The sequence below is a fragment of the Piliocolobus tephrosceles genome, chromosome 14, assembly GCF_002776525.5.
Source record: "Piliocolobus tephrosceles isolate RC106 chromosome 14, ASM277652v3, whole genome shotgun sequence".
In the NCBI taxonomy this organism is placed as follows: Eukaryota; Metazoa; Chordata; class Mammalia; order Primates; family Cercopithecidae; genus Piliocolobus; species Piliocolobus tephrosceles.
Window position 1 is genome coordinate 83351645 of NC_045447.1, and position 23112 is coordinate 83374756.

The 23112-nt window shown below is 39.6% G+C and overlaps 1 long non-coding RNA gene across 1 annotated transcript; it reads right to left on the reverse strand.

Moving 5' to 3' along the window:
• Positions 1–9295: 9295 nt before the first annotated feature.
• LOC111543390 lies at positions 9296–22748 on the reverse strand. The gene is made up of 4 exons (XR_002731852.2): positions 22546–22748; positions 21839–21981; positions 17862–18000; positions 9296–9461 (listed from the first exon to the last, which is right to left on the reverse strand). It is a non-coding gene; the product is annotated as an uncharacterized LOC111543390 (long non-coding RNA).
• Positions 22749–23112: the final 364 nt, after the last annotated feature.

The window sequence follows — 23112 nt, forward strand, 5'->3', positions numbered from 1 at the left end:
CTTCTCACTAGGGTTATTTTTGTCGGAGATAAGATTCCGTTGCATATAACAGGAAATGCAAAACGACAGTGGTTTTAGCAGAATGTTCTTCTCTCTTGAGTAAAAGCAGTTGGGAAGTAGGCCTTTCAGGGCTGGGATGGTGCATCCACAGGTACCTGGAAGGAGGCTTCCCTAACCTTCCCCACTCTGCTTCCATCTTCCAGGAGAAGGAAGGAGGAAGGGGCTGCATTAACGAGGATGAGGTAGGTTACACTGCAGTAATGAACAGGCCCAAATCTCTGGCTTGTGAGAAGCAGTAATTATCTCACATGACACGCCTGTCACTGGTTGGCAGCTGCTCTGCTTCTCTGGCCTTCCCTCTGGGACCCAGGATGATGGAGCAGTTTCTCTCTGGGACCTTACAGATCATCATGGCAGATCAAAAAGGCACCATATACTGTGCACTACCTCTTAACACTTTCTAATTGGAAGTGACTTGTGTCATCTCTGCTCATATATCACAAATGATATATGTGCAAATGATAAATCACAAATGATAAATTATCACAAATGATAAATGAGACACATGGCCAAGCCTGAGTTGATGGGGTAGGGAATGATAATTTTCTCCTAGGGAGGGCCAGTGAATATTTGTGAGCACCATCTCAGACATGAGGTAAGGGGAAAGGCAGCTCATCTCTCAGCAAAATCGGTGCCTATAAGGAGCCTTCTCAGCAGTCCTACACAGTATCCCCACTTACATCTCAGTGGCAAAACGTGGCCTACTTAACTGCCGGGGAAGCTGGAACATGTAGTATTTTTAGCTTGGGACATTTCACCTAAATAAATAAAGTTTGGGTTCACATACTACAGAAGATGGGGACAGTGTATATTGGGTAGGCAGCTAATAATCTCTGCTAAATCTCTATCACAGTTTCGAGTTAAATCGTGTTTACATCATGATGCTCATGCCATTTTTATGGCATATTGACTTAGATAGCATTCATATTACTTATCCTTTATCCTTAATTGTTCATTTATTCATGGAGTTAGTAATTACTTCATTTTTTCCACTTGTTTAGTTTTCTATGTGTTTCCTAATTCTCTTAATGGGCCTATCAGCCATTTTCCCAAATGCTCAAACACTCTGCCCGCTCATTTGCCCACCAGAGTCCTCCCTCCTGTAGCTCTTTGTGATGGTGCCCCAGTGGACGGCTTGCTCCCGAGGCCTGATGCACAGCTGTCATCGGGATTTTCCCCTTCCGGGCACCCATGTTAATTCTCCCATGTCTTTCATTCTCGGTTTACTTATTCGTTTTTTGTTTATTTTTGTGAGAATATTACCTTCCAGCAGCTTCTTGAGACAGTGCAAGGCAGATACATGTTTAAAGACTTTGAACGTCTCAAAATAATTTTGCTTTGTCTTTACACTTCTTCCTTTTTTTTTTTTTTTTTTTTTGAGACAGCGTCTCACTCTATCTCCCAGGCTAGAGTGCAGTGGTGCCATCTTGGCTCACTGCAACCTCCACTTCCCAGGTTGAAGCAATTCTCCTGCCTCAGCCACCCAAGTAAGAGGGATTATACAGGCGCCCCAGCATGCCTGGCTAATTTTTTTTTTTTTTAGTATTTTTAGTAGAAACAGGGTTTTGTCATGTTGGCCAGGCTGGTCTCAAACTCCTGACCTCAAGTGATCCACTCACCTTGGCTTCCCAAAGTGCTGGGACTACATGTATGAACCACTGTACCCGGCCATTACACTTCATTTTATTTGTTTGTTTTGTTTTTGAGATGGAGTCTTACTCTGTTGCCCAGGCTGGAGTGCAGTGTTATGTTCTTGGCTCATTGCAACCTCTGCCTCCCGAGTTGCAGTGATTCTCCTGCCTCAGCCTCCCAAGTAGCTGGGATCATAGGCACACGCCACCACACCTAGCTAATTTTTTAGTATTTTTAGTAGAGATAGGATTTCACTATGTTGGCCAGGCTGGTCTTGAACTCCTGACCTCAAGTGATCTACCCACCTTCGCCTCCCAAAGTGCTGGGATTACAGGTGTGAGTCACCCTGCTCTCCTCATTGTACTTCATTTTTAATGTGGGAGTAGAATTAAAGTTGAAAACATAGCACCCAGTGATGCTAGAAGACCAGGGTCATTCTGATTCCTGATTCTTCGTGTATGAACAGTTTATTTATTTTGGATCTTGGGATGCTGTTAGGCACTTTCTTTATGTCTGATGTTTTAATATTTCCCAAAGATATATATGTGGGTGAGCACTTTTTTATTCATTGCACTGGGGCATGTTGTGGGTCTTTTAGTCTGAAGACTTAGGTTTGTCAGTTCTGACTTTAAAAAATTATTTGTTAATTTTCTTCCTTCTTTTTTCTCTTTCTAGATCTCCTATTCATAAGATATTGGATCTCCTAAGTTCATTTTCTGGTTTTTCTCATGTTTTTTCTTTTATTGTCCATCTCTTTTGTCTTTGTGTTTTTTTCTGTGAGACTTTCTCAAATTTTGTTCTGTTTACCAAAAGAGCATCAATTTCTCAAAAAATTATTTTATTTTAATTTCTTGCTATTGAGATTTATTTTATTTCTTGCTATTGAGATATTCTCAATTTTGTCTTCTAAATATTCTAGTAAAAATGTATTGCTGCGATTTCACTTTCTTGTTCTTTGTTCCTTTAAAGAAATCCTCTTCCAGTTTACCATTGTCTATCATCACACTGAAAATGACAGTGTTTTGTTTTGCTTTGATCTTTTCCTGCTTTCTTCATTGTCTGTTTCCTCTGAGCTCCTTATTCCTTTTGTTTCCTTAATCTCCTTCTTGTGAGAGAGGCTTTCCTCAAGTGTTTGGTGATCCTTGGCTGACCATTCATGTTTGAGAATGAGTGCTAGTGAAGGAAAGTATGGAAGCCATATCCAAATGCGAAGACATGCTGAGAGCAGAACAAATGGAACAGAAATGCAGAAGAATAGCCAGATTGGCACCACAAACCTGTTGGGCTTTAGTTTTGGGAGCAGGCATAGTCAGCCAGGAGTTTGACTCCATTAAGTAGGGGTAAGAAAATATGTTTTTCATGAACTCCATAGTTTTTATATTCATCTCAACCATCAAAAAGAGTGAAAGCAAAATGTAGATTATTCAGACATACAAAAACTAAGATGGTTTAATACTGCCAGACTTTCTCCAAAAGAATTATTAAATGATGTGTCCAGTTGAAAGTAAAGTTAATCTAAAAAGATAAACAAGATAAAATGGTAAACACAGAAATTGAAACAATATGTCAGTGAATATAATTAATTATCAAGTATAAAAATTGTAAAGCATTTTATTTCTTCTTTAAAACAGTTTTTTTTTTTTTTTTTTTTTTTTTTCGAGACAGAGTCTCGCTCTGTTGCCCAAGCTGGAGTTCAGTGGAGCGATCTCGGCTCACTGCAAGCTCCACGTCCTGGGTTCACCCCATTCTCCTGCCTCAGCCTCCTGAGTAGCTGGGACTACAGGTGCCCGCCACCATGCCGGGCTAACTTTTTGTATTTTTAGTAGAGATAGGGTTTCACCATGTTAGCCAGGATGGTCTCAATCTACTGACCTCGTGATCCACCTGCCTCGGCCTCCCAAAGTGCTGGGATTACAGGTGTGAGCTGCCGCGCCCAGCCTGAAACAGCTTTATTGAGGTATAATTTATACACCATAATATTCATGCCCAGTCCAGTGAGTTTTAGTGAATCCATGCAGTTGTACAACCAGCCCACAGCCCAGTGTTAGTGTTCTTCCAGCACCCACAAACTTCCTACATGGCTGCGTGCCCTCAATCCTGGCTCTCATTCTGAACCACAGACTAACACTGATTTGCTTTCTGTTTGTATCATTTTGCCTTTTCTAGAAATTTTATATAAGCAGAATTGGACAATATGTATTATTTGTCATCTGGCTTCTCTCAGTAACCATAATGTTTTTAAGGTTTGTAAATGTTATTGCATGCTTCTTGCTTTCACTTGCATTAAACAGATATTTTTTAGTGTACAATTTCTACTCCTCTGAATTTTTAACCACTTTATTGAGATTTAATTAACATACCATATAATTCACCCATTTGAAGTTTATAATTCAATGTTTTTTAAGTATAGTCATAGAGTTGTATATCAATCACTGTAATGAATTTTAGAACATTTTTATTACTCCAAAAAGAAACCCCTCAATCCTTAGCCATCACTCCACAATCTCCCCATCTCCCTAGACCCTAGGAACCACTGATTCAATTTCTGTCTCTATGAATTTGTCTATTCTGAACATTTCAAACATATGCAATTTTACAATATGATGGTCTTCTGTGACTTGCCTCTTTCACTTAGCATAATGTTCTCAAGATTTGTTCATGTTGTAGCATGTATCAGTACTTCATTCCTTTTTATGGTTGAATGATATTTCATTATAAGCATATACTGTTTTCAAGAAAATTCATTCATCAGTTGATACATATTCAGGTTGTTTCCATATTTTGGTTATTGTGAATAACGCTGCTATGAACATATGAGTATGTCTTTGCGTAAACATTGGTTTTCGTTTTTCTTGGGTATGTACCTCAGAGCTTAACTACTGGGTCAATTCTCTATGTAAACATTTGAGGAACTGCCAGACTGGTTACCAAATTGGTTTTGCCATTTTACATTGTTACCAGCAATAGATGAAGGCTCCAATTCTGCCACATTCTTACCAACCCTTGTTATTATCTGTCTTTTTAAAAATGATATCCATCCTAGTGGGTATGAAGTGGTATCTCACTGTGGCTTTGATTTACGTTTTTCCAACAACAATGAAGTTGAGTATCTTTTCATGTGCTTTTTGGCCATTTGTATATTTTTGCAGAAATATCTGTTCAGATCCTTTACCCATTTTAAGGCTGTCTTTTTAATTACTGAGTTGTAAGAGTTCTTATATATTCTAGATGCAAGCTCCTTAACAGATACATGATTTGCGGAAAGCTTTGTCATTCTGTAGGTTGTCTTTTCACTTTCTTGATGATGCCCGTTGAAGCACAGAAGTTTTTAATTTTGAAAACTTTTAAATGATCTATTTATTTCTGTTGTTACTTATGCTTTTGGTGTTCTCTGTTGATTTTTAAAGGTAATTTTAAAGTTATTTATTTATTTTTATTTTTACATTTTATAGGCTCTGGGATACAGGTGCAGAACATGCAGGTTTGTTACATAGGTATATGCGTGCCATGGTGGTTTGCTGCACCCATCAACCTGTCATCTAGGTTTTAAGCCCTGCATGCATTAGGTATTTGTCCTAATGCTCTCTCTCCCTTTGCCCCTTACCCGCCGACAGGCCCCGGTGTGTGTTGTTTCTCTCTCTGTGTCCATGTGATTTTATTGTTCAACTTTCACTTATGAGTGAGAACATATGGTGTTTGGTTTTCTGTTCCTGTGTTAGTTTGCTGAAAATTATAGCTTCCAGCATCATCCATGTCCCTACAAAGGATGTGATTTCATTCCTTTTTATGGCTGCATCATATTCCAATGGTGTATAGGTGCCACATTTTCTTTATGCAGTCCATCATTGATGGGCATTTGGGTTGGTTCCATGTCTTTGCTATTGTAAATAGTACTGCAATAAAAATACCTTTGCATATGACTTTATAGTTGAATGATTTAAATTCCTTTAGGTATATATCCACTAATGGGATTGCTGTATTTCTGGTTCTAGATCCTTGAAGAATTGCCACACTGTCTTCCACAATGGTTGAACTAATTTACATTCCCACACACAGTGTAAAAGTGTTCCTATTTATCCATGGCCTCACCAGCATCTATTGTTTCTTGACTTTTTCACTAATTGCCATTCAGACTGTCATGAGATGGTATCTCATGTGGTTTTGATTTGCATTTCTCTAATGATCAGTGATGTTGAGCTTTTTTTCATATGTTTGTTGGCCGCATAAATGTCTTCTTTTGAGAAGTGTCTGTTCATATCCTTTGCCCACTTTTTGATGGGGTTGTTTGTTTGTTTTCTTGGAAATTTGTTTAAGTTCTTTGTATATTCTGGATATAAGACCTTTGTCAGATAAGTAGATTGCAAAATTTTTCTCCCATTCTATAGGGTGCCTGTTCACTCTGATGATAGTTTCTTTTGCTGTGCAGAAGCTGTTTAGTTTAATTAGATCCCATTTGTCAATTTCGGCTTTTGTTGCAATTGCTTTTGGCATTTTCTTTATGAAATCTTTGCCCATGCCTATGTCCTAAATGGTATTGTCTAGGTTTTCTTCTAGGGTTTTTACGGTTTTGGGTTTTACATTTAAGTCTTTAATCCATCCTGAGTTAATTTTTGTATAAGGTCTAAGGAAGGGGTCCAAGTTTCAGTTTTCTGCATATGGCTAACCAGTTTTCCCAGCACCATTTATTAAGTAGGGAATTCTTTCCCCATTGCTTGTTTTTGTCAGGTTTGTCAAAGATCAGATGGTTATAGACATGTGGTGTTATTTCTGAGGTCTCTGTTCTGTTCCATAGGTCTATGTCTGTTTTGATACCAGTACCAAACTGTTTTGGTTACTGTAGGCTTGCAGCATAGTTCGAAGTCAGGTAGTGTGATGGCTCAGCTTTGTTCTTTTTGCTTAGGATTGTCTTGGCTATATGGGCTCTTTTTTTGGTTCCATGTGAAACTTAAAGTAGCTTTTGCTAATTCTGTGAAGAATGTCAATGATAGTTTGATGGGAATAGCATTGAATCTATAAATTACTTTAGGCAGTATGGCCATTTTCACAATATTGATTCTTCCTATCATGAAGATGGAATGTTTTTCTATTGGTTTGTGTCCTCCCTTATTTCCTTGAGCAGTGGCTTGTAGTTCTCCTTGAACAGGTCCTCCACATCCCTTGTTAGCTATATTCCTAGGTATTTTATTCTCTTTGCAGCAATTGTGAATGGGACTTCGTTATGATTTGGCTCTCTGCTTATCTATTGTTGGAGTATAGGAATGCTTGTGAATTTTGCACATTGATTTTGTATCCTGAGACTTTGCTGATGTTGCTTATTGTCTTAAGGAGTTTTGGGGCTGAGTCAATGGGGTTTTCTACGTATAGAATCATGTTGTCTGCAAACAGAGACAGTTTGACTTCCTCTCTTCCTGTTTGAACATGCTTTATGTCTTTCTTTTGCCTGATTGTCTTGACCAGAACTTCCAATACTATGTTGAATAGGAGTGGTGACAGAGGGCATGCTTGTCTTGAATCAGTTTTCAAAGGGAATGCTTCCAGCTTTTGCCCATTCAGTATGATGTTGGCTGTGGATTTTTCATAAATAGTTCATATTATTTTGAGATATGTTCCATCAATACCTAGTTTATTGAGAATTTTTAACAGGAAGGAATTTTGAATTTTATAGAAGGTCTTTTCTGCATCTATTGAGATAATCATGTGGTTTTTGTCATTGGTTCTGTTTATTTGATGGATTATGTTTATTGATTTGCATATGTTGAACCAGCCTAGCATCCCAGGGATAAAGCCAACTTGATCATGGTAGATAAGCTTTCTGATGTGCTGCTGGATTTGGTTTGCCAGTATTTTATTGAGGATTTTCGCATCAATGTTCATCAGGGATATTGGCCTGCAATTTTCTTTTTTTGCTGTGTCTCTGCCAGGTTTTGGTATCAGCATGATGCTGGCCTCATAAAATTAGTTAGGGAGGAGTCCCTTCTTTTCAGTTGTTTAGAATAGTTTCAGAAGGAATGGTACCAGCTCCTCTTTGTACTTCTGGTAGATTTCAGCTGTGAATCCATCTGGTCCTGGGCTTTTTTTGGTTGGTAGACTATTAATTACTGCCTCAATTTCAGAACTTGTTATTGTTCCATTCAGGGATTCGACTTCTTCCTGGTTTAGCCTTGGGAGGAGGTATATGTCCAGGAATTTATCCCTTTCTTCTAGATTTTCTAGTTTATTTGTTTAGAGGTGTTTATGGTATTGTCTGATGGTAGTCTGTATTTCTGTGGGGTCAGTGGTGGCATCCCCTTTATAATTTTTTTTTTGTGCCCTATTTGATTCTTCTATCTTTTCTTCTTCATTAGTCTAGCTAGCAGTCTATTTTGTTAACTTTTTCAAAAAACCAGCTCCTGGATTCATTGATTTTTTTGAAGGGTTTTTTTGTGTCTCTGTCTCCTTCAGCTCTGCTCTTGGTTTTTACTTTTAAAGCAGTTGCTCTAAGGATTATAATATGATATTTAATTTCTAATAAGTCTACTCCAGATTAACACTAATTCTGCTAAAATATAGCAACATTTTTCCATGATAGGTTCATACCCCACCCTGTGCTATTATTGACATTTATGTTAAATCCATATGAGTTATAAACCCCAAAATATAACTATGTTTTGTCAGAAGAAAAGATAAACTAAAATTCAGGTCAACAGCAACATGAAAGAATGGAGGTGGGCAAAAGGATTTCTGTGTATAAATCATAGTGAGGCCTTTTTCAAGTCTTGCAGTAGCATTGAAATATTGAATAGCTTTCAGCATTTACAGAAAAAAAGGCTGACCTTAGGGTAATACTAAAAGCACAAGCCATGCAAGTATAGAATACAAATCACCCTAGGGAGAAAGGAAGGGAAAATGCAGAAAACTTTATCAATCCATCAGTCTCGAGAAGAAAAAAAAAAAATATTTTGAGATAAAATAGACAGTATGTGGTAGAAAAAGGTCAAAATGAATCAGTAAATACGACAAAGTTAAATACACTACATTTGTTTATTAAAGACAGACATAATCTCTTCCTCACAGACCTAACCAGTAAGCAGCTCTTCTCATTTTTCTGATGAGAAAACTAAGTCCCACAGGAGAAAGTGGAGCATGTACCCCGACCAAGAGAAGGAGGCGGAAGGAAGGGGCCGACACTTCCGACACAGACCTCTGGCTCTTCCAGTCCATCCTGCTGACTTTCACCGCAACCAGGCTTGTGGGTGCTCCCCATAGCTACCTAGAAGTCAGCTTTGTCTTGGGAAACACTCCCATAGTGCTCTTGTAGAACTCAGTAGAAGCTCTTCATGGCACATCGCTTGGAAGAAGACCAATAGTCGCCTTCATCGGAAGTTAAAAATACCAACGGTCATTTAAAAACACGTTCTTCACTCAACATAATAGATGTTAGTTTGCAAACACAGCCATTTAAAGACAGACAAGGCAAGATTACTCCTCTACCGCTCCAAATGGGGGTAAAAGTATTTTAAAACAAGTTATTTCTGCCAATTACCTGTCTGATTTGTTTGTTCACTTGTTTATATGTTATCTATCCCCCAAGGAGTATTTTTGTGGCTTGCAGAAATGTGAAGAGTATTTTTTTTTTTTTTTTAAAGAGAGAACATCATCACAATGAAGAAAGCCTGGTGCAGTAAATGAAGATGGCGCCAGGGATGACTTGGGTATATACAACATTTGCCCCGGGGTCCTGTGCTCTTTGCAGAGGTGAGATTCAGGTTTGACTCTGAACTTCTCAGCAGCTGAAACCAAAGCAGACAATGGCATCAATAACAAGAGCTACACAATCATTAAAATAAAAACAAGCCAGCTATCCAGGAGAAACAGATCCTTTCCTGGAACTTCTGTTCTTACCACTACCAGGAGGCCCTTGTGTGATATAAAAAGGACAGTACCTTCAAGATCACTCCTGCAATAAAAACAACAGGTGGTTTCAAGAGGCTCATTCTGAGTGTGTCTCTCAAAGGAGTAACCAGGATGTAAAGGTAATTAAGGAATCTCCAGGAATGGCCAGGAGAGTGTAGTCTGGGTACATAGCTCCCAGACAACCAGACATTGTTCAAAGACAATGTTTTAGGTCATCAAATGGATTTCAAACAGTTCAATACTCCCTGGCTATTATTTTCCACAGCAATAACTTTGACAAGAAGTACCTCACTTTGCCTCAGGGACTTGTCTATGAAACGCTGTGCCTACTCCTTACCTAGATCCCGTCCCTGGGTCTTGCAAGCCTTAAATTCAGCTTTTGTGAGCTAGTTCACTTTCTTGCACATTGTATTGGCCCAGGCTCATGCACAGTCTGTGAGGCAAACCCCCTGAACCGCATAGTTGTCTTGGAACTGGCAGTCTTGCAATGCTTTGATCATACTGTCAGCTAAGATATTCAAAGAAATTCAGATACTAAGATATTCAGAGAAGGCTCAGCCTCTGTCTCTTGACAAAGAGATTTGTGCCAAGGTCAAGTCTACTTTCTCTAGTAGGCCCTAAATTGCTGTGTTATCTTCCCAGCAGCGGAAGTGATAAGAGAAAAGCATTCTGATTTGGAACCAGAGCAGATATGTTTACGGGAGTGGAAAACCATAGCAGTTTTTACTTCTGCCACCTTCATTAATGTGAACAAAAATGTTTTCATGCCAAATTCAGAACAGAAACCATTTTTTTTGTTTTCTAATTTTGTTTAATCAGCGTTTTATAGATCAGTAGTCATTAAGGAAAGTTCAGTGTGAGGCCAGACTTGGGCATTTGTTCTGCCCTGCGCACTTGCTATTTTGAAGGGCTGATCCTACATCACATATGGGGCTCTGAGCGGTGGGGTGACAATGACCAGACAACCACCCATTACTAGGGGGATCTGAAGCAAAAGGTTCTCTAGCGGCCAGGCACAATTGAAGTGGAACGTCTTCTTGAAAGGACCCTGATCTTAAAAAGCTTGGCTGGAGAAGACTGATCAACAGGTATTAACTTGTCTTTGGGCCTTCCGAGGGTTGAAAGGAGGGTCTTAAAGGGGCCATTGCCTCTTCTACAACAGACACCGGGTTGAATCAAAGAGCATACAATCGGCTACCAGCAAATGCGATGGCTCCCGTCCTGCCCCTCACAAGGGGCATGGGAATCACATTGTTGGTTCCACTTGGCCCCCTTAAGGCAGCACTTTCACATGGGACCCACCCTTCGTGCTTTGGGTGGTCAGGAGCAGGTTGTGCAAAGGGTGTACATGACTTGCCTCAGCTCTCTGCATGGACCCATCACATAGACATTTTTATTGTGGTGACTTCACAAAACCATCAAGTTTGAAGAAAAAACACTTATTGTTTGAACAAATGAAAATTCTGACACATTAAAAAATTCATCTGTAGGTGCAAGCTTCAATAGACAGGCATCCCTTGAAGATATTGAGGGTTCAGTTCCAGACCACCACAACAAAGCAAATATCACACTGAAGCCAGTCACATGAATTTTTTGGTTTCCCAGCACACATGAAAATTGTGTTTATACTATACTGTAGTCTATGAAGTGTGCAGTAACATTATGTCTGAAAAACCAGGCTGGGCCCAGTTGCTTACACCTGGAATCCTAATACTGTGGGAAGCCCAAGTAGGAGAATCACTTGAGCCCAGGAGTTTGAGGCTGCTGTGAGCTACGATTGTGGTTCTGTACTCTAGCCTGGATGACAGAGTGAGACCTCCTGTCTACAAAAGATAGAAAAAATTAGCTGGGTGTGGTGGTGTGCACCTATAGTCCTAGCTACTCAGGGGGCTGAGACAGGAGGATCGCTTGAGCCCAGGAGTTCAAGGCTGCAGTGAGCTATGATCATGCCACTGCCTTCCAACCTAGGCAACAGAGCAAGACCCGATCTCTAAAAAGAAAAAAAAAGTACATATCTTAAAAATATTTTATTGTTAAAATGCTAATGATCATCTGAGCCTTCATTGAGTTGTAATCTTTGCAGGTGGAGGGTCTTGCCTTGTGTTGATGGCTGCTGACTGATTAGGGTGGTGGCTGTTGCAAGTTGGGCTGGCTGTGGCAATTTTTTAAAAGAAAACAACAATGAAGTTTACCAGATCAATTGACTCTTCCTTTCATGAAAGATTTCTCTGTGGCATGCGATGCTGTTTGACAGCATTTTACGCACAGTAGAACTTCTTTCAAAATTGGAGTCAATTCTCTTAAACTCTGTCATTGTTTTATCAACTAAGTTTATGTCATATTTCAAATCCTGTGTTGTTATTTCAACAATGTTCACAGCATCTTCACTAGGATTAGATTCCATTCCAAGAAACCACTTTCTTTGCTCATCCATAAGAAGGAATTTCTCATCTGTTCAAATTTTATCATGAGATTTTAGCAGTTCAGTCACATTTTCAGCTTTTAATTCTCATTCTCTTGCTGTTTCCTCCATGTCTGCAGTGACTTCCTCTTTTAAAGTCTTAAATCCCTCAAAGCCATCCATGAGGGTTGGAATCAACTTCTTCCAAACTCTTGTTCATGTCGCTGTTTTGACCTCCTCCCACAGATGTCCTCAATGGCATCTAGAATGGCGAATCCTTTCTAGAGGTTTTCAATTTACTTTGCCCGGATCCATCAGAGGAATCACTGTCTATGGCAGCTATAATCTTACAAAATGTCTTTCTTAAATAACAAGACTTGAAAGTTGAAATTACTCCTTGATCCATGGATGCAGAATGGATGTTGTGTTGACAGTCCTGAAAACAATATGAACCTCCTTGTATATCTCCAGCAGAGCTCCTGAGTGACCAGATGCATTGTCAATGAGCAGTAAAAAATATTTTGAAAGAATCTTTTTTATTTTTCTGAGCAGTATGTCTCAACAGTGGACTGAAAACATTTAGTAAGCAGTGTTTTAACCGTGCTGTAAGCAGATGTGCTGCCATCCAGGCTTTGTTGTTCCATGTATAGAGCACAGGCAGAGTAGATTTCACATAATTCTTCAGAGCCCCAGGATTTTTAAAATAGTGAAAGAACATTGGCTTCCACTTAAAGTTCCCAGCTGCATGAGCCCCTAACAAGAGAGCCAGCCAGTTCCTGAAAGTTTTGAAGTCAGGCATTGATTTCTGTCTAGCTACGGAAGTCGTGAGTGGCATCTTCTTCCAAGAGAAGACTGTTGCATCTATAACAATTCTGTAGTTTAGTGTAGCCACCTTCATCAATTACCTTAGCTAAGTCTTCTGGATACCTTGCTGCAGCTTCTACAGCACTTGCTGCTTCACCTTGCACTTTTATGTCCTGGAGAAAATTCCTTTCCTTAAATCTCAGGAACCAAACTCTGTTAGCTTCAGACTTTTCTTCTGCCACTTCCTTACCTTTCTCAGGCTTCATAAAATTAAAGAGAGTTAGGTGTTGCTCTGGATTAGGCTTTAGTTTAAGGGAATATTGTGGCTGCTTTGATCTTCTCTCCAGACCACTCAAGCTTTCTCCTTATCAACAATAAGACCTTTTTTTTTTTTTTTTTTTTTTTGATCATTCGTACGTTCACTGGAGCAGCACTTTTAATTTCCTTCAGAACTTTTCCTTTGTATTTACAACTTAGCTGTTGGGTCAAGAGGCCTAGCTTTTGGCTCATCATGGCTTCCTCACTGAGCTTCAACATTTCTAGCTTTTGATTTGGAGTGAGAGACATGCAATTCTCCCGACTCTTCCAGTCAAACACTTTTTAGGCCATTATAGGATATTACTTGGACTAATTTCTTTTTCTCTTCCTCTTTTTCTTTTCTTTCTTTCTTTCTTTCTTTTTTTTTTTTTTTTTTTTTTTTGATACAGGGTCTGGCTCTGTCCCTCAGGCTGGAGTGCAGTGGTGCTATCATAGCTCACCACAGCCTTGAACTCCTGGGCTCAAGTGATCCTCCTGCCCCAGCCTTCTGTGAAGCTAGGACTACAGGTGTTCACTACCATGCCCGGCTAATTAAAAAAAAGAAATTTGACTGGGCACCGTGACTCACACCTGTAACCCCAGCACTTTGAGAGGCCGAGGTGGGCAGATCACTTGAGGTCAGGAGTTCAAGACCAGCCTGGCCAACATGGTGACACCCCGTCTCTACCAAAAGTAATTAATTAGCTGGATGTGGTGGTGCATTCCTGTAATCCCGGGAGACTGGGAGACTGAGGCAGGGGAATTGCTTGAATCTGGGAAGCAGAGGTTGCACTGAGCCAAGACCGCACCACTATACTCCAGCCTAGGTGACAGAGCAAGACTCCATTTAAAAAAAGAATTTTTTGGTTTGTTTTGTAGAGATGGGGTCTCACTATGTCGCCCAGGCTGGTCTTGAACTCCTGGGCTCAAGTGATTCCCCAACCTCAGCGTCTCAAAGTGCTGGGATTATAGGTGAGAGCCACGAATTGGCCTAATTTCAGTGTTGTTTTGTCTCAGGTAATAGGAAGGCCTGGTAAGGGGGAGAAGGATGGGAAATGGCAAGTTGATAAAGCAGTTAGAAAATAAACAACATTTAGCGATTAAGTTTGCCATCTTGTATGGGTGTGGTTCATGGTGCCCCCCAAAAAATCACAAGAGACAGATTATAAGAATTAGCAAAATGTGACACAAAGATACAAAGTATCTACATGCTGTTGAAAAAATGGCACCGACAGACTTGCTCAATCTAGCTTGCTGCAAACCTGCAATTTGTAAAAAACACATTATCTCCAAAGTGCAATAAAAAAGGTATGCCTGTATGTAAACTGTTACAACTCTGGCGAATTTGCTTGATAAAAAAGTGTACTTTTTAAGCATTCTACACCACTGTAGTTAACAATAATATATAGTTGCAAATAGCTAGAAGGAGAATGTTGGATTGAATGATCCCAGTGCAAAGAAATAAGAAGTATTTGAGATGCTGGGTAAGATAATTAGCCTAATCCGATCACTATGCGTTGTATGTATCAAAATATCACTATGTACCCCATAAATATGTGTAATTATTATATGTTGATTTTAAAAATTTACTTTTGATATGTGACTTTAATTTCCTCAGAAATTCTGACACTTGCTGTTCAACCCACAAGCCGCACTGTTACAAAAAACCTTCTAGTGATTTCTGTTGTGGTTGTTTTGTCTATCCTTCTTCCTACTGCTCTGCATCCCATTCCTTGAGCCTGGCACTTCTCAAGGCTTTTAGAGAGAAGCCTCACCACCTGGCAGCCCATATGGGTCGGATTACATTGCCTGAGTTGAATTTAAAAACTGATAGAACATTCTTAGAGGTTCTGTGTATGTGTGTTTGCCTAGCTGAGGGATGGGTCACCTTTTCCTTCTCAGAATGTAGTAGATCCCTAGATCCCTCTAGGATGGAAGACGGGGAGGTAAGGAGAACTACACGAGGCCACCTGCCCAGCTTGTAGATAGGCCCGCCTTCCAGTGCAGGGTAATGTATGTGAATGGGCTGTGCAGCTTCCCAGAGCTGGAGTTGCTGAATGAGGAGATGGAGGCTGCAAAACCTACATAAGACAGAACAGAACTACCCAACCCAGGAAGGAGTGGGTAGCCTCAGCCCCTGGGCTTTGAGGGAGGCAGCAGCTCCTGTCATTTCAGAGCATTTTTCTTCATTCACCACTTCCCATGGGTAGGAAAAAGAGTTACCTAGTAGACTTGATCTCAAGTCAGTAATATGTCATGCTAAACCTAGGGACTTCCAGATTGGGTGGACACTTCTTCCATGCTACTTCCAGCTAATGAGGCCAGTCTGACCTCAGAAATCCATACCCTTTGCTTTGTGTTAACATAAGTGTTTCCTTAATCTGAATCCTCTGCTTATTGGCTGTGATTAGGCTTGCCTTTTAAAAAAACTTTTATGTTTTGAGCTCATTGAGATTTACATGCAATTATGAGATTCCACCTGCCTTTCACCCAGTTTCACCCAATGGTAAAATCTTGCATAATTATAGAACAACATCACAATCAGAAAATTGATATTGGTACAATTGATCCATCTTACTCAGATTTTACCAGTTTTTCACACACTCATCTGTGTGTGTGTGTGTGTATGTGTGTGCATGTGTGTGTTTTATTCCATGCAGTGTTGTTACATGTGTAGGTTCAGTTGATCACCATGACAGTCAAGATACGAAACAGGGCCGGGCGCAGTGGCTCACGCCTGTAATCCCAGCACTTTGGGAGGCCGAGGCGGGCGGATCTCAAGGTCAGGAGATCGAGACCACAGTGAAACCCCGTCTCTACTAAAAATACAAAAAATTAGCCGGACGCAGTGGTGGGCGCCTGTAGTCCCAGCTCCTCGGGAGGCTGAGGCAAGAGAATGGCGTGAACTCGGGAGGCGGAGCTTGCAGTGAGCCGCGACCGTGCCACTGCACTCCAGCCTGGGCGACAGAGCAAGACTCCGTCTCAAAGCAAAACAAAACAAAACAAAAGATACGAAACAGTTCCATCACAACAAGTGTCCCTCTTGTGTTGCTTTTTTTTTTTTTTTAGACAGAGTCTCACTCTGTTGTCCAGGCTGGTCTTGAACTCCTGACCTCAAGTGATCCACCAGCCTTGGCCTCCCAAAGTGCTGGGAATATAGACCTGAGCCACTGTGCCTGGCCTCTTGTTGCTTTTTGGTAACTGTATGTACATCCTCCCTCCACTCTTAGCCCCTGGCAACGACTCATCTTTACCCCATTTCTATAATTTTGTCATTTTAAGAATGTTACATGAGTGGAATCACACAGTATATAATCTTTTGTGATTGGCTTTTTTTCCACTCAGCATAATTCCCTGGAGAAGTTGCGTGTATCAACAATAGTTCCTTTCTTTTCATTGTTGAGTAGTATACCACATGTTATCAATGTACCAGTTTAACCATTCATCCACTGAAGGAAATCTGGATTGTTTCCAGTTTGGAGGTACAAATTATGCTGCTACAAGCATTCCTGTATAGGATTTTGTGTGAATATATGTATTCATTTCTGTAAGATAAGTGCTCAAGAGTGCAGTTGCTGGGTTGTGCAGTAGTTGCATGTTTAGTTTTTTCAGAAACTACCAAACTATTTTCCAGAGTGGCTGTACCATTTTACATTTTCACCAGCAAAGTATATGTGATCTAGTTAACTGCATCCTCATCAGCAGTTGGTGTTGACTCTGTTTTTTATGTTAGCTGTTCTGTAGTTGTGTAGCAATATTGCACTGTGATTTTCATTTGCATTTCCCCGATGACTAATAATGTTGAACATCTTTTCATGTGTTTATTGACCATCTGTATATCTTCTTCAGTGAAATATCTCTTCATATCTTTTGCTAATTTTTCTAATTAGATGGACATTTTCTTGACTTTTGAAAGTTCTTTATATATTCTGGATACTAGTCCTCTGTCAGATACATGATTTGCAAATCTTCTCACAGTCTGTAGCTTGTCTTTTTATCTTATTTTTTTCCAGCATTTTTTAAATTTTGATTTTTATTTTTTGAGATGGAGTCTTGCTTTGTTGCCCAGGCTGGAGTGCAGTGGTGCAATCTTGGCTCACTGCAAACTCAGACTCCTGGGTTCAAGTGATTCTCTCACCTCAGCCTCCTGAGTATCTGGATTTACAGGCACCTGCCACTATGCCTAGATAAGTTTCGTATTTTAGTAGAGACAGGGTTTTGCCATGTTGGCCAGGTTGGTCTCAAACTCCTAACCTCAGGTGATCCTCCTGCCTTAGTCTCCTAAAGTGCTGGGATTACAGGTGTAAGCCACTGTGCCCAGCCTGCATTTTTTCTTTTTTTTTTTAAATTTTAGATTCAGGGGTACATGTGCAGGGTTGTTACCTGGCCAGATTGTGTTATGCTGAAGTTTAGGGTATGAATGATCCTATCACCCTGGTACTGAGCATAATACCCACTAGTTAGTTTTTCATCCCTTGCCCTGCTTCCTCCCTTCCCTGTCTAGTAATCCCATTTCTATTATTGTCATCTTTATGACCATGAGTATCCCATGTTTAGCTCCCACTTTTAAGTGAGAATATGTGGTATTTGGTTTTCTGTTTCTGCACTAATTTGCTTAGGATAATGGTCCCCAGCTGAATCCATGTTGTTGTAAACGACATGATTGAGTAATCTCATCCTGCATTCCTATGCAAAGAGTTCAATGGCAATATATTCTACAACAGTAAAAAAAATGAGCAAAATTATCCCAAGTAAACTAAATAAGGAGGCTTACCATAAACTGGGAAACTGTTGAAACCAAGCTGATATGGGGTTGCTAGCTGATTCCAGTACAGGCTCAGAATTAGAATAATAATCCAGATTATTTACATTACTCATCCCTCCTGTTTCTTCTGAGCAGCAGCCAGAGATCACTGGTTGGTTCACAGGAATAAGCAGTTAGTCTAAATTGCAGAAATAAACTTAAAAACAACTAATGAGACTAGAATCTAATACGTTCTTGAAACAATTTTTTTCTCTCTCTACTTTCCCATTTTTACTAAAGACAAATCATAATAGCACTGATTTGTTTGCAAAAATAAGCTTTAGTTTTATACTTGGCCTGATTATTTGCATAATGTGCAGCAAGAATAATTATTTTTCACATAGGCTTTTTAAGTGGCTTTGATGAAACTCTATTCCATAAGGAATTTCAGATAAGACTTTTTTTTAAAGCCAAGACTAGTCATGGGTTCATATCCTCCAATACTTATGAGTTGAGTAAAGTCCTCTCCTCTTGAGGTCCCAAGATAACTTAGGGTTCCTGGGCCTGTTAGAAAATGAGATTCTTTACTTACCACAGGTAAGAAACCCTGTACAGAGACTATGTAGACAAGGTATGAGGCCAGTTTTCCCAAGGGACTTTTATTGGCTCTATAAGTCAAGTTTGATTCCTTAAAGGAAAGCACACCCCTTCAGTCAAAGCCTTGGTAAAATAATCAGTGTCTCCAATTGTGTCCTGTTACAAAAGAAAACAGATTCTTATTGTACTTATGCAAAACTATATTGCCGTAAGTTAACAATACTCACAAATAGTTTCCACATTCTGGAGAAATAAGGTAGAGAGAAAAAAATATGCTTCAAATTTTGTTCACAGGAGTATACTTTACTCAATTGTTAAAAGCTGTAAATAGCTCAAACATTTTCTTGGCTCTGAAAAACAAAACAAAGGATCAGCAACATTTTAAGCAAAAGTCAAAAATATTACTTCAGTCTTCTATTAGTTCAGTCCATGCAGTTAACTCCTGTCCTGGTTGATATTAAAGAACATTCCACTCTCTATGATAGTCCTGAAGGTGTTTCTTCTATTCTAATGCCATAGTCTCCAAAGTTATCACAAACCTTTTTGCAGGAGCACCTGTCAAAGTCCTATAGCTGACTATAAACTCACCTAAAGAGAACCAAAACAAGATAATTGTCTGTGGATGATGAAAAGTTTTAGGGCAGCCACAGTCAAAGACACAGTTGACAAGGAAATTTGTTACCTCTATGGCTCACAATAATTTAACGTAACAGTTATAATTATTACTGATAATGTACATTAAGTCATATCAGAATTATAGGACTTTCCCATAATTTTGGAACACATACCAATAACATATTTACACAAATACAGCCCAAAGAAAGTCAAATGCCATTTCATATTTGACAAGCCTTTCTATATAATTTTAATACCAAATAAGCCAAATATGTGATTTTTGGCCTTTAGGAGACCTAATATCTAAAAGGTTAATTAGGTCAGAAAAAAGACATAATTTAAAATTTGATTTTGGAAAGTTTGTCAAATATCAAAGGTTTAAAACTCTTGATATTACAAAATAGAATTCCAGGTCACCATAAGTTATTCATTTAACCAAAATGATAACTCAAATATTTTAAAAAGGCAAAAACTCATGCTCACTGAGAGAGGAGAGAATGAGCTTTCTAAACAAGACCAAGTAAAGACAGCGTGAGCCAACTGAATTTGTCTCTTTTCTTTCTCTTATTGTTCCTACAATTAATTTAAAAGGCAAGCACACATATTTGATTTTTTAAAATATTACATGAAAATCTTGTTCAAGAGAAAAAGCAAAATTTCACCTTTACATTAATGTACTATTAATGTTAAACCCAGTTCTTCATAAAGTCTTATAGACCAATCTATCCAATTTTAATCAGTTTGACCATCACATAAGATTCTCAGAAACCTTTTAAAACCCTTTACAATGTTTGTGAAAGAGCAGATTAGTGCTTTAAGAAAAACCTGTTGTGCTTTTATCCCAACATCCAATTTACAGAAAAACTGAATCATACTCGTTTAACTTTAGCCAATGTTCACACACAGAACATTGTGTTCTTTTGCAAGATTAATTTTTCACAAACCTTCCACAACTTGCTGAAGCCTTTAGCTATATCCTATGTAACTTAAAACAATTCTTTAACCCTTTAAGCTAGGCTAAAAAAATCCATATTCCCATAAGTTCTTATAATCTTTCACCAGGAACACATTTTGCTTTCCTTACACACCTTGCATGTAAAAACTCTTTCTTCAGTAGTCTCAATTACCTGTCACAATGTTAACTCTTAGCAACTTTTACTTTTGGTGAAGACCTTGGTAAGTAAGGGATTTTAATTATGTACTAGATGTGGAGCCTAGGACACCACACAGAAGTGCAGGTAAGGCCTGACTCTTTCTAGCATAGCTAGGGGCCATGGCTAACTCCACATGTCCCCAGGCCTTACCTAGAATCTAATGGCTCCAAAGTAGATAAGATGAATAATTTTCAAAAGTCAAAGAAGCAATTTATGACCTTAAAGTATTTAACAACCTGCCTAATTTATACCAAATGTCTTTATATTACCAATAATTCTTAAAACTGTCTTTATTTCCTAAAGCTTACTAAAGTTATGTGAAGACATTACAGTTTTTATTTTTCTGACAAAATATTTGATTTCAGTGCTTATTACTTTTAAGCTAATTAATCAGAGTTCTTTCCTATATAAACATCACACATACAACACATGTGAATACATAGAAGAAGATCCAGTACTTGTAAGATTTTTCATTTGCCAGTTTTTATGTTTCTCTTTAAAGCATGCAGTTTCTAGGGCCTGATATGCAGGCACAGCTGGAAGGCAAAACAGATCCCCCAAAATTCAGGGTCCCATTTTTATACCTGATCCTGCATCCCAAAAAGGGTGAATCAGTCCATCTCCTATGGGAGTGTTATCTCTCAGTGCAGGGTGGGGACATTCCTTACTTTCCAGGTGGCCAGGAGCATGTGTCTTTAATCCAAACATGCAAAGAAGCACGTATTCCCCCACTGCCATTAGCTATCCCCAAAAGTGTATTTCCTACCTAGTTATTACACACCAAAGTTCTCTCATAATGTGAAGCAATTTCTGAAATCCTCAAAAGTCAAAACCATCAGATAACACAATGCAAAACAGAACAGAGCCTTAGATTTTGAAAGGGATCTATCTGCTTTCCATTCCTAGGGTTCCATGAGAAAAACAGTGTTTTCCCCCAAAATGAGATCTAGGGAGCTTCCTCTGTTTTTCCTAAGGAGAGCCAGGCTGTTACAGCTTGAATATCCACTTTTAATTAAGCTGACTTTTAACAATAGCACTCTAAAAAAAATTATTTTAAATATCTCATTACCTGGCTTTAGCCAAGACAAATGGCCAATATTTCTGGGTTTTGAACTTCACCAAAGGTAACCTCCTAGGTCCTCAGAAAAGGAAAATTCCAGACAGTTTGTGGACGGGAAGAGAATTAACAAATGGTAAAGGTCACACAGATATCAAACCAGAAAGAACTCATCCCCTAAGCCAGGAATTGGACACTGGATTCAGGCTGCCATTGTGAAAAAACAAGGCCTTAGTCACTAAGCTACAGCACCGGGCAGTTTCCATTGCTCTTCCTAGAAGGAGTCTAGAGCTTGCAAAGGCTTTTAACTGCTCAAGATAATTTTTAGGGCTAACTATTGACATGAACTCCATGTTTGTTGTCTGCTGGATGATGGAGACCAAGAGAAAATATCACTATGTGGTTACAAGGTCAAGCTCCCAAGGACATGCAACAAGATGAGAGGGAAACTTCATCCAGCATTTTTTGTTTTGGGGACCTGCAGCAAAGTTTGTTACTGAGGTCCTAACCCCATATTCTATCTTAAGGTACTCCTCTTTATGACAGAGCGATACAGAAAGACAAATTTATAGCACAAAGTACACCAGGTTCACTACAGTCACCACTCCACTCAGCACCCAAAATGGAACTGGCAAGGCTCAAACTTGCTTCTGGATGGACCCTGTCAGCTTTCATCCAACCTCTGAGCAAGAGTTTCAACATGAGGTCTCTGGGCAAGATGATCGCCCTGAATAACAGAAAAGATAGGAAAGGGGAAGAAGAGAAGGGAAGAAAAGCATTGCCTGTAGCAGGGTGGGGAGGCAAGGAGCTCAGGGAGGCCGGAGAAAGACCCATTGCAGCGACACTGGATCAAAAGTTTAGGTGGCCGCTTGTCAGTTGTGAAGGGATCTTTCCCAGGAGCTCCGTCAGCTCTCAAGTTTCTCCTTTTGGGGAGGAAAAGACTCTTAAGTCTCATGATCCTGTACATGTCTAATCCTGTTGCGTACAGCCATCAGCAAAGAGTGCAAGGCAAATTAATCCAAAGAGAATAGTGGTTAACACCCTGTAATGGCAAATCAATTTTCAGCCAAGGGGGATTTTACTGACAGGGACCTCTAACCCCCTAAATCTTAGGAAGAACTCTAACCTTCCTAAGTTGGGCCTCAAACCCACATCCAGTCAAGCATCCTTACCTTTTATTAAGAGGGTCCTTTAACCCACACTGTCTTAGGACCGAGACGCTAACTCCTCTAAGTTGGGCCTCTAACCCAATCCCATCCTTTACCCGGATAAAATGTACCCCAACACTTACCCAAAGTTGTCCCATTGGTGCTGCAGTCTATTTCCTTAGGGTCAGGGGTCTCTTCAGTATTGTCCCTTCATGGTCACCAGGAAGATGTTACCAGAAAGGGGTCCCAATCCAGACCCTAAGAGAAGGTTCTTGAATCTCACACAAGAAAGAGTTTGAGGTGAATCCATAAAGTGAAAGTGAGTTTATTAAGAAAATAAAGGAATAAAGAATGGCTACTCCATAGACACAGCAGCAGCATGGGCTGTTCCACTGTTAATACTTATGGTTATTTCTTGACTGTATGTTAAACAGGGGTGGATTATTCAAGAGTTTTCCAGGAAAGGGGTGGGCAAATCCTGGAACTGAGGGTTCCTCCCCCTTTTAGATCATATAGGGTAACTTCCTGACATTGCCATGGCACTTGTAAACTGTCACGGCGCTAGTGGGAGTGTCTTTTAGCATGCTAATGCATTATAATTAGCATATAATGAGCAGTGAGGACGGCCAGAGGTCACTTTCACCACCATCTTGGTTTTGGTGGGTTTAGGCCGGCTTCTTTACCCCATGCTATTTTATCAGCAAGGCCTT